This window comes from Syngnathus leptorhynchus, chromosome 2 (assembly GCF_054491065.1).
Source record: "Syngnathus leptorhynchus isolate UIUO chromosome 2, UIUO_Slep, whole genome shotgun sequence".
In the NCBI taxonomy this organism is placed as follows: Eukaryota; Metazoa; Chordata; class Actinopteri; order Syngnathiformes; family Syngnathidae; genus Syngnathus; species Syngnathus leptorhynchus.
In genome coordinates this window covers 4,043,180-4,059,649 of record NC_141196.1, presented here as the reverse complement: position 1 = coordinate 4,059,649, position 16,470 = coordinate 4,043,180, and the positions used below count along the sequence as shown (strand labels likewise).

Genomic DNA, 16,470 nt, shown 5'->3' with positions numbered 1-16,470 from the left:
AGATTAGTTCCTGTATTGCCTTTTTCAATTAACTCCAGCCAACATTATCACAACGCAGCATCGTGATTGTGAATAACTTCCAAAGGAGGGGGGGGGCTGGCGAAAAATAGCCCCTTTTTTTTTTTGTAAATAAACTGACATGACTCATTAATGTGATGAATGGCTGTGCAATCCCCAACCCCCCCTCTTCAAGCTTTCCCTCCTGTGGGCTAATTCCGGGGGAAAGAAAAGGGCGAGCTCTTAAAACCTACGCCTCAAAGTGCTGAAGCAAGCAAGGCCGCCAGCCAAACGCTCGCTCTTTTCAACTGTTGACGCTCCCAAGGACCCATCTTGCAGTTAACATCAAATCATTAACTTCACCCCGGCCACAGCCACTCGCCGTCGTAGAGAGATGCTGTTCCAAGGGAGGGGGACGGCAAAATAGAAAAAGGTCATCGGCAGCCGTGAAGGCTAAATAAGCTGTATTATTGGCTTGGGAATGCGCAGGATCAACACTGACAGTTCTCCCCCGGAGTCCACAATGAGTCGGGATAGTAAAAGGAGGGAACCAATAAAACGTCACAACGTGTCACTTTACGGAAGCATGTAATGTTGCAGCCATCTCATTGTATACTTCACTTCGATGGTTTCCATGGCAACCACATGAAAAGGCAAAACGGAAGTTCAAAACTGCAGTTTAGCTTAACGTGACACGAGACGATATGTAAAGCTATTCTTGAGAAATCAAGAACACCCAAGACAATGAAAACGTCGGAACAACTTCTCAAACATTAAAGTTAAACTTGACACAATTCACATGTTTATACTGCTGTTTAGCTTATCAGTATCCATAGCTAACTGGCGATTCCAGAAAAATTAAGTATGGCTCAGGACAGCTACGTATAGCGACACTCAGCTAGCAATTCCAGAAAAATCAAATACACCCAGAACGATGACAACTTCTAAACAACCTCTCAAACGATGAAGTTAAACTTGACACAGTTGACTCGAATCTTCAATACCGCCATTTAGCTTAACATGGCTCAGGACAGTTATGTATAGCGACACTCAGCTAGCGATTCTCGAGAAATTAAGTATACCCAGAACGATGACAACTTCTCAACAACTTCTCAAACAATGAAGTGAAACTTGACATAGATGACACTGAACTTCAATACTGCTGTTCATCTTATCATCATGACTCAGGACAGTATGCACCAAGCTCCCGATTCCAGAGAAATAACGTACACCAGGAACGATGACGACTTCTCAAACTGTGGGTTTAAACTTGACACAGTGAAATAAATGACTTCTAGAAGAAGAAGGGAACATTAGTGGAGATTTGACCTAGGACAGTCTTCTGGCGAGCTCCACTCCTTGTAAAAAAAATCGTGTTCCGTCTTTGGGAAGGTTATACTAGAGTACAAGTGACTTGTGAAGAGCCCTCCATTTCCTCATCGGTTGGTGGCTCGAGCTGAAGTAGCACTTGAGTTCACACCATTTTGAGACAAGTGTGAAGTCCTTGCAGGTAACAAAAGAACATTATGTAAAATTCTCCGTCTTTGGTTTCAGGCAGGATTGCGCAAGTCGCCTGTCTGGTAGTTTTAGAACAGTTTCCGGACCGTGTCTGGGATTACCTTGGCAAACATATTCCCACTTCTTGCCATTGCCAATTTACTGGTGGGAGCCCTCGAGCCCTTGTCTTTATTACGGGAGTTCCTCATTGATCAATCACTGTCAGAGTAAAGAAGGCTGCTCTGTAATTGCTCTACCTTCTAATCATGAGTGACACCCATTTCCCTTCCTCTGCCGCAGGTCTAAGCAGTGAGAATGTTCCTTGACTTTCACACCCAACGCCCCAAGGTAAGCTTTTTTTTTTTTTTTTTTTTTAATGCACACACTATTTCTTTCCGTTATCTTTACAATGAAATGGTCTTTGAGTGGAGCTTGGTTAAGACTTGAGATTTATACTCAGTAAGAACAGCCTGGGGTGTGTTTTGATTCTGTTGTATGAATTGCATACACCGCTTAATTGCGCCATCTAGTGGAAGGGTTTTTTTCTCTGCCTGTCACTACAAGTCACCGGCATAGATAAAGACTCATTATTTGTAGTAAATAATATTCAAACGGCATTGAATCATTTCCCGTGGCACTGATGATCTTTCACGCCACGCTAGTCGGGAGGTCGGCTTGTGCTAGCAGAACTAATGGGAGACATTTTTACTCTTTCTTTCAGTTCTTGCTTGTTAGCTCATGTCGTCGGTCCTGAACACAATATCTGCCATGTCATGATCTGTCTTGTCTTGTAAAAGGCGCAATTGTAAAGCCTCCATGTTCCAACTCACCCTCACAAGACTCCGCCTCCCCTCCCCCTACCCCCTGATATGCAAATGCAGCGCTGCATTTCATGCAAATGTCCAACACCACCGATTTGCCAATGTCATTTATGTGCCGGCTGGAGAACAAGCATCCGTAATGTTTTATTCCGCTCACAGTCCGAAGAAGAGAAGGTCGCGTCTACACGACATGATTGTTTTATTCAACGCTGACGGATTAATGCTGATGCGGCACGTTGAAAAAAACGCTCCCCCCTGAGAGAAAATAGTTCGACATTTTCTAAGATACGCCGGCCGACTCGTGCGTTCGTTCGTTCGGCCTTGGCATTTACGGAGATTGCGATGTCATTGACTGCGTAACTGCAAAGGATTATGCTCTGCGAGGGGGGCAAAGTTTTTAAATTTAAAATGTAATCAGTATAATCACCATAAGCAATCAGTTCCTCTTCATTTCACCTGATCGAGCCCCCCCCCTCCCCCCCCCCCCCCCCTTGTGCTTAAACGAGCCTGTTAAAAGTGGAAGCATCTTATCAGCACTCGGGATTAAGCCTTGACTTTGATTAACATCTGCACAAGTTTTTGGAAATATCAAAATTGGCGATTATGTTCAAGGGTGGGACACAGCGGGATTTGTGTTTGGATCGTAAAGACATGAAAAGTTCACGTTATTTGGGGGAAGCGACCATTTCGACGCCTAAACAGGACGCAGGGTCTTCTCGATGATCTTTTCTCGATTTTCCTACTCGATCCGGCTTTTTAATGTCGCAATCCATTTGTGGACAACTCAGCCCTGGTTCATAAGTAAATGCAAAGTGCACTCAGTGGTTTGTCCTGCTTCGTATTGGAGATAATTGTCTATTTCGATAAGCAGTGCTGACAGTGCAGGCGAGCCAATCGACTCTGAGGCTTAATGACTCAAATGATTGGTCAACATCGGGACATCATCAAAGTGCAGTCTGCGTGCTTCTTCCTAATGAAGTCACAGTGTCCACAGAGTCTGAACACTTTATGAATGTCAATTTCTAGCCATAATAAACTACACTTTGGAAAAGCTCCCCGTAGAAAGGGGACGGTGCTTTTTTGCGCCGGTGTGTGTTTCGGGAAGCTAAAGGTCAACGCGGGTCAAAGCCATCTCGGCCGGTACTTAAACATCGAGTCAGTCGGTGCCAGAATGGCTTAATGACATACCGTGTAATGACTTTGCCGTAAAGGGAATTAAATGTCTAAACGCTGCGGGGATTGGCGTCGGCTTGAATTGAAATCAATGGGATGCATGGCCGGATCCCGACGGCGTTTGGCCGCTTGTTTAAAGCGAGCACTTTTGCTATTGATGTTGTCGCTCAATGGGCAAACCCCGGAGTTCATTCTTTATGAGACTGACGCATTGATCAGCAAATGGCGTGCTCACTTTGTGCTTTCGCACCTAGCCTTGCATTTATTATACCGCCAGCATTATCCCAAAACCATTAAGCCTCAAGAAGCCAAGACAGTTAATGTTGAGGCTTAACACGGCTGCCTTGGAATACAACGGTCTGTTTTTGACACTGGACTTTTATGATGGTATTGGACCGGGCTGGTCCACCAGTTAATTCTCTCAATTATGAGCCGTTAAACCTTCAGCAAGATTGCAAAGCTGTAACTTTATGGTAACTTTGCTACACGTTACAGATAGCGCCAAACCTAATACTACATACTTCGGTTAAACATCTACTTACGAATTTAATTTGTTCCGTGATCAGCTTTGTCGATAGAAAACTTCGTAATTAGAAGCAATTTTTTTTTTCTCAAAGATTACTACAAAAACTTCGGACAAACTACACAATTCAGTATGCTAGCACAAGAAGTGGCTGAACGATGGGTAGAGAGAAAAATAAATGACTCAGTCACCTCGCGGGTCTTTTTATTCGGGTTCGGAATTTCATTCTTAAGAGAAGGCTAAAAAAAATCTTGAACCTTCTTATCTCAAAAAGTTCGTAAGACTAAACGCTAAACGTTCGTAAGCAATTTACAGTCAATTTACTGCTGATCCAGATTCGACAGAAATTCTGTTCCCTTAATTACAAACCATCAACAACACAGTCATTCCGATATTGCTTCACCTCACCCCCCCCCCCCCTTCTTATTTTCCAACTCTTTACTGTGAAAGCCTCAAGGAAAACATTCAAACAGAAACAGTCTCACAAAAGCAACGCAGAAAACTAATCTGGCCAACATTGGATTGAACCAAAGACCTTTCGAAACCACCCAAGCTGCGCCCGGCGCGCAAACTCCGAAACTGACAAGCGATTATAAAAGCGCCTTCGGCTTGAGACAGTGTAATCCCCCCGATGTTGCCATCTATGGAAGTCCGAATTAGATCCCTCAAACAATGTCGACTTGGCTAAACCCTCAGCATTTTAGTCCCAAAATGAAGTTGACCCTGTCAGTAAGCTTAAGGACATGCGAGTCGTGTGACAAAGCCCTTCAGTCGTCATATTCCTCCATCTGCGTTCCATCTCTTCCATGTAATGAGTTCCTACTCCAGCCAGACCACGGGGGCTAATAAGGCTTTTATCTGCTTTTGATATTAGATATTAACACCTCATCAACATTAAGCTCCCGTCCGCCCGTCCCATTCGCATTAGTCGAACAATGTCTCCCAAAGAAATCTTTTAAAACTCAAATTAAAGCCCCTCGCTGAATAGCCGGAAGGATGCGGGTACCCATCGCTCAACTCCACACCTCATTTAAAAGCTTTGCAAATCGCCGTGATCTTTAAAAAAAAAAAAAAAAAAAAAAGGATCCTCGCAATCTTGCATTTTGAAGCATGTGAATGATAAATGCTACGCCGACGGCGACGAAAGTAGGTCTGAGTGACACAATCAGGATTTTGTTGGTTTGGAAAAAACTATAAATAGAAACGTCAGTCAGGCCATCTTTGTGATCTTTCCCGCAGGGGGCGGAGACACGTTTGTGTTTGCATCAGACATAATGTTTCATCGTCATTAACATACTGTAGTTGCGTGGAAAAAAAAAAAAAGAGGACGGTGACAAGCGTCTATTTTAGTCTTTACAAATAATAAGAAAAAGGTAAATCCTGTTTCGCAGTGCAAAGGTTTCAGACTTCTTATCATCCCTCATGGCATCTTTTTGTCAGGTGCGATGAGAAAAAAAAAAAAAAGAAATATTAACTTGGAAATATAGCTGGGAGAAATAGAAAATAAATGACTTGGCTATGGCAAGGAGCAGAAGGAAGACGGTGAGATTTATCAAGTGGAGATGGAAATGTCTGCCGAGTCTTTGTTGAAAAATTAAACGGAGGACCGAGTTCGTTCGGACCACGCGCCATACTTGAAATAAGAGGTCCGAAACGCTTTCGGCTTGGTGTTAAAAAGTTACACAAACAACCGGGAAATGTGTGTCACTTACTTGTATTGTTTACCGATGGAAAACAAAGCACAGCAATTGCTGACTTTGCACAATTGAAGACGAGCTAGTTAGAATTGTAGCTGACCGACCGCAATCTATAAACGTACGGTTAAGTCGTCATATTGACGGATAAAGGTTAAACTATCAGGGATATGTTCTCCATCCATCTGAAACCACTTTTACACATTCAGCTCCTGAGAAGGATGCCTTTTAAATAACAACTACGAGAAAAAAAAAAAAAAAAAAAACACATGGCGAGTCAATATTGATTGATCCCGGAGCCTTAGCAATTACCTCTATGTGCAGAAGAGCATGTTAAGGTCAGTATTATCTTTGCTCATTTTACGGGTCAGCAACCGGGCTCAATTAACGTGGGGTAAACACTTTTGCTCACCTTGATGAAATTTACGTCGGGAGTTAAAGGTCCGAGATGCCGCGCCCCAGGTTGACCCTTGATATTTGGCAGGACGGCAACCGGCGCTAAAACGACAGCGGCGTAAATCAGACGGGGCAATGAAAGCGAGCAGTGAAAATGTAATGAGGCTATTAAAATAATGTATTTTACGGGACAACTGGGAACGTTCTATTTGCATTGTTGAATGATGGGAGAGTTTGAGAGTCCAAAATAACTCAATTAATGTGGATAGGAACTGAAAGGATTAGTGCTAAGGGCAGTTTTTGCAACATGTACTGTTTGCGCAATATTTTTCCCGCGGTAATGGATTCTGTCTAGTGTAGCACAATATGAGCAAGATGGTCTAACGGAAGAAGGAAGACCAGGACAGACTAAATTTGGCAAAAAAAAAAAAAGAAAAAAGTAATTTTTTTCATTTATTTCAATTAACATTTGGTAAAAGGTTTTTATTGTATTTTGAATTATAAAATGAAAAGTTTAAGAACAACAATTCTGTCCTCAAGGCTCAAAGAAATACCATTTGTAATGCATGAAAAGTCATTACTGCGCTCTCATTGTCAAGAATTACCAATTTATTAGTGTGCAGAGGACGGCGCCCTGGGGTGCACCCCCCACCATCCGACCCAGATGGGTCTATTGAAATCAGCTGCTTTTGTAAACTAATGCTGTCTTGTCATTTTCATGTGAAGTTTATGTACCGTGGCGCTGGTTTCCTCTGCACAGTTCAGGGCGGTGTTTGATTCCAAAAAAACACATCTTGTCGGATGCCAGATAAAAAGGGGGCGGCAGGTTGCGTTAACGGTGTTCTAGATAAACCCTAATCCCAGTCAGCCAGGATAAATCATGCAATGCATAGTGATAGTAGCAGGTAAACATGCTTACAGATTGGCCAAATGATAAAATATAGTATCAGTCACATCACAGGTGTCAAACTCAAGGCCCGGGGGCCAGATATGGTCTGCCACATCATTTTAGGCGGCCCGTGAAAACAAATTGCGCATCAATTTCATGTCAATTCCAAAATTTCAAATTGTTTTCACTTCTTAAAAAATAAAGATATTGTTAGCAATTTTTATTACCCTTCATTTTAAAAAAAATCATTTTTATTTTCAAACATTTGATTTGATTTCAACATTTCATTTTTAAATATTTGAACAGTTTTTATTAGTCTGTTTTGAAAAATAGTTATTCATCAGTTTGTTGTGTAGCCTATACTATACATACAATATGAGACGTTCATACATTTATTTGGATTGACAATTTTAATGGGCCTTTGAAGCAAACTATGACTATGATGCGTCCCGCGACAAAAATAAGTTTGACACCCCTGAGTCACATCATATGAAAGGTAAAGATGCTAAATTAACTCTAAAATCAAACGGTCATCTCGGAGTCCAACAGTTGACCCATCACGGGCTTGGTACACTCGCAGGAAATTTGACCAAGGACCCGGATCCTTTGCTCTTGTTTGCTTTCTCATTAGTACCTGTGACACTTCCAGTGTGTCCCACTGAGCATCTCGCAGTCAGTCTTATCGCCTCAGCTCACCTGCTGAGATGTGACACCGTTGTGGGGTTCACTGAGGGATGTCTAACCCCGCCAGCCAAAGCCCGGGTGACCCTGTAAGCAAGAGTGACAACACAATAATACTCCCCGTGCCCTAATCTTTCATAGGTGGATTATCAGATTAGAGGCCCCCGCTTGTTTATGGCCTCGGCGACTATCGAAAAAGTTGATCTGTCGAGTTTATCGTACACTTGTCGCATTAAGGCGGTTTTTGGGCCACACGGTCGGCTGCGGATGGCAGATAAGGTGGCGACGGTTGAATAGGACTTTGTAAAAAATGAGAAACAAAACACTCTGCCTGTCTTTCATTTGATTTCTTTGACCTTTTTTGATTTTTTTTGTAAAGAGAAACCAGAAATCAGAGGTTAGCTGTTTCAAAGAGGACGTAATCCGTCTTTTCTCAAGCTGCTCTCTTTCAAAAACGCCGGCCCGTTGAGGATTCCTATCAATCTCCTGTTTTGACAAAGCCAGAGTCCATTATTGAATCCTTTCGGACGGGAGGGGACGGGTGGCTCGCTAATTTTAGCTAACGGCTTCCCTTTCCTCAGCAAGCAGTGGCGGCAAACACTTTGAAGGTCGTGGCCTCTTCAAAGTGTCCCCGTCAGAGGATATCTGCGAATAACAGTCGCCGATACGATCATTATCTAAATAAATAAAGTCTTATCGGATGCGCAAGGTGGCCATGTTTTGACATCAGCCAGAGTGAGGTTGGAACTAAAATGCGCCAATTACTCCAAATCACTCAACTGCTGAGAGTATTGTTCCAACAGTTATGAAATGTTTCCGATTTTATTCTACATGACGATTTCCTGAATCCCCACCCCCAAACACTTATTACGCCATACATCAGACAAATGCGCTGCAATGGCAAAAGTGACACAGGAAAAAAAAAAATCTAAGCAGCCGATCATACACTAAAGCGTCCGCGTAATCATGCAGATGAAATCCTCCAAGTGGAAATTAAAACGCCGTTAAGGTCACGTCTCGCTGGCTGCGTCTCCGTGCGAGTCTTAACCGGTGTCCTTGAAGGATTGTTGTGTTTTACATCATTTCATTTGCATAAGGTCAAAGAAATGTTAGGGAGAGTGCATCGCCGTGTGAAATCGCTCCGCTAAAGGAACTTCATGTTTAAGAACATACACCTAATGAAGTGCCGGCTTTCTCATATCTGGTACCGGATCCAAAAGATCATTCTTGCAAATAACGGTTTGTAAAAGAAAAAGCTGCTGACTTAATTTAAGCCGTATATATACTTAGAAACGCTTTACCAGCCGTCTTATATAATGGATTTTTTTTTTCTGGTCAGTGGTGGCGGTCTTAGTTGTGTTTAAGGATCTTTTGGAACTTTCATACCATGGCCAATTTAAATCATAAATGGTTTGTGGTCACGGTGGTAGACCACTCAGCATTTCTCCTTAAAAGGAGGCCCACGATGTATAGAAAGCCACAGATCCCTAAAAATACGCAACGAGCGGCGGATGTTTCTAAATGATGATCTGTATCTGTCGTCAGGGAGCCACTCGACACCCACGAACCCAACCAACATGCCCCAAAAGATGAATCTGTCGACACTCGGTTGTGCGTATCTCTATTTAATGATATTATATGTCATTTCCCGAGCAAAGAAAACACCATTAGCTAACGCGCTGAGTCGTAGCGAAGCATTCTGTGCCCATTTCCAGTCCTGCTCGGTGCTAGCATAATTGAAATAAGCTAAGTATCATCGTACCGCATTTGTCAAGAATTTTACTTCTTCGGCTTCCCGTGACTTAACTCAGGCCTGTTTTGCCAGGTGCTAAAAATCCATTCCGATACTAACCAGCACTAAAAGTGCCGAGAGGACGATTGACTTGGAAAAAAAAAAAAAAGTGTTGACCACAGATTGGAAAGCCGTTATCATTTCAACGAGAGCGATATGCTCGTAGTGGGAAAGGACAAAGAGGTCAGTAAAAGTGGAGTAAGTGCTCCCGCGGGCACAAACAGGCAAAGCATTCAAACTGACGACCCCTCCTCCCATCACAACCATTCTCCCCAACCTAACCCAGAAGAGTGAAAATTGATTTCAGCTTTATTCTCGCTCAAATGGATCGGCATGCTGGCGGGTGACCTGATGGTGGGACCCGTCTGCTCAAATTAGGAAACCATTTGGAAGATACGGCTACATTGACGCAGTCGATGAATCTATTGCCGCCATGGCGTTATTTCGCACATCAAATCATCCGGAGATCATCGAGCCAAACTGCCGATGGATGCTTTGAAAGATGCTTTGAAAGATTTCCGCGCCGCTAACTGTGACACAAATTGCGTCGTTGTCTTAATGATAATATTCATAATTTCCCAAAGTCATTACTATCAAACTTGAACTGCTTTTAATGTCATTTTTTAAAAGCGCTAATTTTTCAATAATTGTCCAGTTTTACGACCTCATTTTCTTGGAAATTGGAAATCGTATCTACTGTATATTGAATTTATTACCCAGTCCAAGTTGTTAATTTTATTGTAAATTCTCATCAATTATAATATTACAGTACCAAACTCATCTTGATGTGCAATTTTGTAAATTCCCATCATGCATCTGCTCCGTAGCAACTTTTTCTATTCAGTACCGTAATATTACCGAGCAGGACGGCGGTGCTGGAATAGCATTGAAGGTTATCGGGATCATTTCTACCGTGCGTCCACTTTGCAGACCTTTGCGGCTTCGAAGTCTGCCAAAGCGGCATGCGCCTACAGCGCGGTGGACGCCGCGCCATGTTCGAGACCATATGGAGCACCGGGGTCACGCGCTCGCCCGAGCGTAGCGCATGCTTACAAAATGAGCCAAATGTACTCGCTACTGTCTGCTGGCCTTGGCAGCGCTGATTTATTATTATTTTTTTTTCCCCTCCACGTTTGCACTTTCCTTCCAGGCAAGGGCATTTTTATTAGCCCCACTAAAAATCACTGAGTCTTTTGAAAGCGTTGTGATCTTCCAGCATTGGATGACATCATTGGAACATGTTTGGAAAAAAACAAGTCCTATATTTTTGGTGCTAGAATTTGAGATTGAATAAGGAGAACATTTGCTGGTTTTGTCAGTTTGGATCCTTACAGTGGACCGTCTTTAATTAAAATAATCTTGCGTCACATCATGGCAATTATCAATGGAATGTCTTCAGTCAAGACAGTCATGTTCTTGTATTCATTTTGGGTTCGCCTTAATTGGCTGTCATGACATCGGTCCTAAGTCTTCAAATATGTTCCAGTTTTAGGTCTGGTATTTTCAGTGAAGCTTAGTATCAAGCATCACATTCTGTATGCCCACGAGCCAGTTTCATTTAAACGGTACCGTAATTTCCGGACTATAAACCGCACCTGAATATAAACTGCACAAGAGAAAAAATCCGGAAAATCCAGTTTTGTTCATAGATAAACCGCAGCGGACTATAAGGCACACGTGTTTTAATTGAAAAGTGCTCATTAATATTACCTGGATTACCAAGACAAATCATTTTACAATATTGTAAAAATCTTGACAAATCCATAGATAAGACGTAACGGACTATAAACCGCAGGGTTCAAAGCTTCTGCAAAAAGTAGAGGTTTAGAATCCGGAAATTACCGTAGTTTTGATTTTGGAGTATAAATCAGTCTTTTCCTATCTCAAAGCAGAACCGAATCTTTCTGAGATGGCTTGGTTTCTTCCAGATTGTGACACATGGTATCTTCACCGGGTACCCTGTCAGTCAGCCATGCATATCAAAAACCAAATAATATGATTCCGATCTGCTGAGTGATAGCGGCACAATTCCCCAGCAGAATTTCCGGGCTGTTCCAAACGCGACGGGAAAGGAAACCCGCCTCGTAAGACACTGCAAAGGTGCGAGATGATGAAGAGTGTTTACGGCCCACGCGGGGGTCGGCTTGTCAGAGACGACTCGCTGACATAGTAGCCGACCCTCATTTAATCACCATATTAATCCGGCCATCACGCCATCTTAATGACACCGCCGCCAGACGATTTATCTCCCGATTTGATTTAGGGCTCCATTTGTCATAAGTGACTGTTTCACTATGCAATCAATATGCCCCTTTCAACGCACAGGACACCCCAAGACCTTAAGAGCTCCCACGTTGGTGTTGTGAAGACTTGTTGTGATAAAGTAAATACTTGGCCAGGCCAAAGGGGCGACGCATCCATCACGGCACGCCGCGTACATCCCCTCGGGTTCTGTCGGAAGACGGCCGTTTTTCATAGAGGCTGTCAACCGCCTCGCACGTAGCGACCGTGCGTCCGTCGGTATTCACGGGGACATTCTTCATGTCCGCTTGGAAACTTGATGAATTACAATGCAACCCTTCCCCTACCCCCCCCCCCCGTTTGATCCAACTTCTTTGTCGCTTGCCAAGTGGCGAGAAGCTGCCATGCCTAGCACACCTCCACGATATCCCCGCCACGCTCCGTCGAGCCGCCGGGCAAAGGCAGCTTTGCTCGCTCGAGGGGAAATGGGAAACAGCTGTGCCGCAGACAGATGTTGAAGGAGAGGGTGAGGTGGGGTTAGGGTACCTTTCCTCAATTGTAACACATCCTGGTTTCATCACCCGTCAGACAAATCGGACCAGTAAGATTTTCTCACTGATATACGTTTACGAGCTAAACTCGACGACTCATTTCGAAATATTGACTTCTTGATTTTAGCGCTTCTAATACAAGCGGATGTTAGATTTTTGTTTTCGTCAATCAGATAACAGCCTCGGTTGTCTTTCTAATGTCCTCTGAGCTCTTGGGAGTCAGTAGCATTGGTTTATAATATTTCAATTGTATTAAGAATGGGACTGTTTCTTGAAACAATTATATGTCAGAATCAACTCCCACCTCCACTGTCCACATTTTCCCAAATGACAAGAATCAAATCTCAGTGTGTCTCACTTGCAAAAAAAAAAATCATTTTGCTCATCATCCAAAGTTTAGTGTGAAATATTAGTGGCAAATGTTGAGAAGTGGTGGTGATTGCGGAGGCAAAAAAAATGAAAAAAAAATCATGTAAATGAGCATAATCACAGCGTAAGCGATTTTAATTGCTCCTTAATTTCATGTCTAAAAAGCAACTATTCACAGGAGGTTCCTAGCATACGCCGCGGTAGAATAAGAGTGAGTGGGAGTGCGCATAATTGCTAGTAGTGGTGGTGGACCCGCGCGAAAATGTCACCTGAACGGCGGCAAACTTTTGGTAAGTGTGGAACTTTGACTGTCACATTGATGGGGAAAGACGCCGAGAAAAAAAGGAAGGCGGTCCATCTTGAAGACGAATTTAAATAGTATTGGCTCTAAAAATAGAGGCTTCCCCCCTCCGCTTCCCCCCTGCAGGGAGTGAAGATTGAGCTTTGTTGCAAACACCCGAGAAGCATCTGCTGCTGCTACTTTGTCGTCGTAGCAGCTTGTCGCGGCCTCAGATGTTCCTTAACACTTCATTTCCTCAACTTTTTTTTTCACCCAGCTTTTATGTTTTAATTGTGCTAATTGTTTTTGGGCACGTTCCACTTGAGCAAGTCCTTCCTTCATTTCCTCCCCCCAGCTGAACATGGCCAAATGTCAGAACCCGCTCCTCCGTTACACGACAATGGAATGTCCCGGGTGGTCCAATAAGATTTAGAGCCGATCCATTTGATGTTTTTATTTGTTTTGTTTGTGTTTGTTGTCGTGTTGCTAGCTAGCATCATGCTAGCTAGCGTCCTTATCACAAGCCAGGGTAGTCGTAGTTCAGATTTTTACATATGGCTTGAAAAAGGGAAGCATCGGAAAGTATTTATTGTTGTCCGAGCTGGTCTACCAACCTTTAGCCAGGGTGATGTGGTGTTGTCATGGCAACATAAATGACAGTATTCTCCTCAACAGATCCAAATCATATTCAGGCCGCTATATTAAGGTCCAGTTTCAAGAATAGCTAATACAATGTGTGTAAAGGGTGGGCAACACATTTTAACCTTTAACGTGAGTATATAATGGTCCATACATTTTAGCCTTTAATGTGAGTATATAATGGTTGTCATAACAACGAGAGTTACTGTTTCATTTTGCGGCTGTTATAATTCTAAGCTACAATGTGTTCCGAGTGTTGCTTTTGTATAGTCAGTGCCTTTTTTTTTTTCCCCACTGTTTGCACTCCCACGTCCCAAGTTTAGAAATGTGAACCACGTAGGTCCTTTATTCACGCAGTGTGACATCGAGAGAGATCTGCCGCGGCTTGTCACGCTAAATGTTCCGCCGATGCCTTTCTCGCACGTGACATTGCAGTCTCGCACGTCTCTTGTACTTTGTGCGCGGACCTGTATCCAAACGTTTCACTCGCGGAATTCGAAGTACTCTTCGTTTTCATTCTGACCCAAGCATAAAATCTCCTCAATCTGTCTCAGTAGCATCAGTCTCTGTGACAGGTCAGACCTTCTTTTTCCTTGTTTTTTTATGCGCTGACAAGGAAACGCATAAAACAGTAGACAACCGGGAGGTTTATTTCTTGTGCTTTTATTAGGATCTGTGCCCAATTCCTTGCACTTAACCCTCCTGGTTCATTTGTTTGTTCATGGGTCAAAGTGAGCCACAGTGTTTGGGTATCAAAAAAAACTTTAGTCAATATTAGTACAACGTGTAGAAATAGGTTTATTTGGCTACTATTTGACTTGCATAATATTTGATACAGTTTTATCGTTAATTTGTGTGTGTACATGTGACCGATTAAATATGGTATCAAACTCTTTTTTTGTTGCGGGCCACATGCTCGTTATGGTTTTCCTCGTGGCCCTCATGTTATCACATACGAACAACAGAATCCAGTATTAAAAGGTTTTTAATTTATTTTGAAAGTGGGATTGTAACAAAAATGTATTACAATATCCCACTGTTATTAGAAAGAAAGACAATTTACAGTTTTTGTATTTTAACAAGAAATATTGAGATGACACATGATATGCCTTTGTGGGCCACGTCACATCATGTGGTAGGCCCGATCTGGCCCCCGAGCCTTGGGTTTGACACCGATGGTGTACGCCGGGAATGAATTTTTTTTATTTGACCCCCAAAATATATAAAGTGGACTTGTCGTCCCCTTTTCAGCCCTCTGGGTCATATTTAATATTAGTATTATTAGTATATATTGAATGTAATTTTAGCAGATCTTTTAGACTACAAAACAAATTTTCCAACATTTTTCCTTGACTGCAAAAAAAAAAAAAGTAAACCTTGTGCTGCAGAATGTTACGGTTACCCGCTGTTGCCTCTTCCCGCCCGGCTGAGCGACCCTCTGTCGGCCCGGCGGCGCAACGGCAAGGTGAACTCGGCGTCCATCCCTCATATTTGCATACGATGACTCTCCCGTGGGCCGTTGGTTGGGTGGCCTTCCAAATAAATACTCTGCGTGGTGTAACTGAGAGTGATGCATCGTACCGGTGGGCAACCTATGACTCAGCCCGGGATGATGCACGGACTCCCAGCTTTAATTGCGGCTCTCGTCGGAGGAAGCCAGCCGAGACCTACTGACCTTGGTGGGGTGGGAAAAAAAAAAAACACGTTTTGGCATGCAGCAGCCTCTACTTGACACTACTGAGAGAGGATGCTGAACTATTTATATCGTAACAGTTATTTTTCAACTGGAGGAGGAATGTTAGCAACAGAAGTCATTTACCTGGGGAAGGAAGTGTGCTTTTACTTAAGCTTTATTTTTATATTTATTTAGTTTGGAGTATAATGAATTGTTAACCATCCTGTTTTGAGGATTATTGAGGCCCCCTCAAACAGATTTGTCAAATGAAGAATAATTAAAGCAATTCCAAGAACTGTTCAAGCCTTAATAAGATGTTGTAAAAATAAACAAACAGGAGTGTAAAAACAATAATGAAGCATTTTAACCCAATGAATTTTCATAGGAGCAAAATAAATGATTGTTTTAATTTACTCCTTTCTTCTAGCCAAGCCTTTAGGCGACGTTTGTGTGTGCGAGAGAGAGAGAGCAAAAGCTTCAAAGACTCAAATCAATCTCCTTAATTAATAATGCAAGGTGCTTGTCTTATCCATTAACTCCAGTTGGCTGTAATAACTTCAAATTGGGCTGGAGAATCTCAACTTTAAATCACGGTGTAATAGAAGTAAGCCCGAGAAGAAGGGGGGTGGGGGGGAGACACATGTAGCACAATAAGTCCACATTGATTTTGTGGTCTTGCATCCCATCGAGACGGCTGCACGGATCCAAACGGCACTTTAAAAATGCCCAAGGGCATATTTAAAGTGGCGGTGTCTTATTTTAATTGCGTGTAATTTAAAGCATCAAAGCCACCGGGAACGTTTTACGCGTGGCTCCTGACTACTGCGTGATAACGACGACCCCACGTTGCGCTAGGCGCCGCGATAACATCGTCACCTTTTGTCACCTTCTGCCGCTTTCCAATGTTCGCCGGGGCGAGCAACAAGAGGCAGCGTAATTGAAACGCCACTTTGGCGTTTTAGCAAAAAAGCTTTCTGTCCGCAGCGTGACACCAGAGCAAGGTAATTATGGAAACATACGGTTGTCCGACGTGTCTTTTAACCCTTTCACTAATGACTTTTGCCCATAGAAAAAAAAGGGAAGGACACTTTTGCCGTTAAGGAGACCTGTTGGCTAAAGTGAGGTATTTGGAAAACATAAAACTCTTTATTACAAGCATTTAAATAGGATTTACTTTTGAAAAATTGGTTAGACAACACAGAAACGCGTCAGCGCTAAAAGCTAAGCAGAGCAGCAGTGTTGTTGGATGCAC

General features: G+C 42.9%; 1 protein-coding gene across 1 annotated transcript in view; it reads left to right on the top strand.

Moving 5' to 3' along the window:
• Positions 1-16,470, top strand: part of ptprda (protein tyrosine phosphatase receptor type Da) — a 199,021-nt gene that overhangs the window by 86,240 nt on the left and 96,311 nt on the right. The window contains exon 10 of the mRNA XM_085935833.1: positions 1,795-1,842. The gene's annotated coding sequence lies outside the window, so the exon portion shown is untranslated. The remainder of the gene's footprint in view (positions 1-1,794; positions 1,843-16,470) is intronic.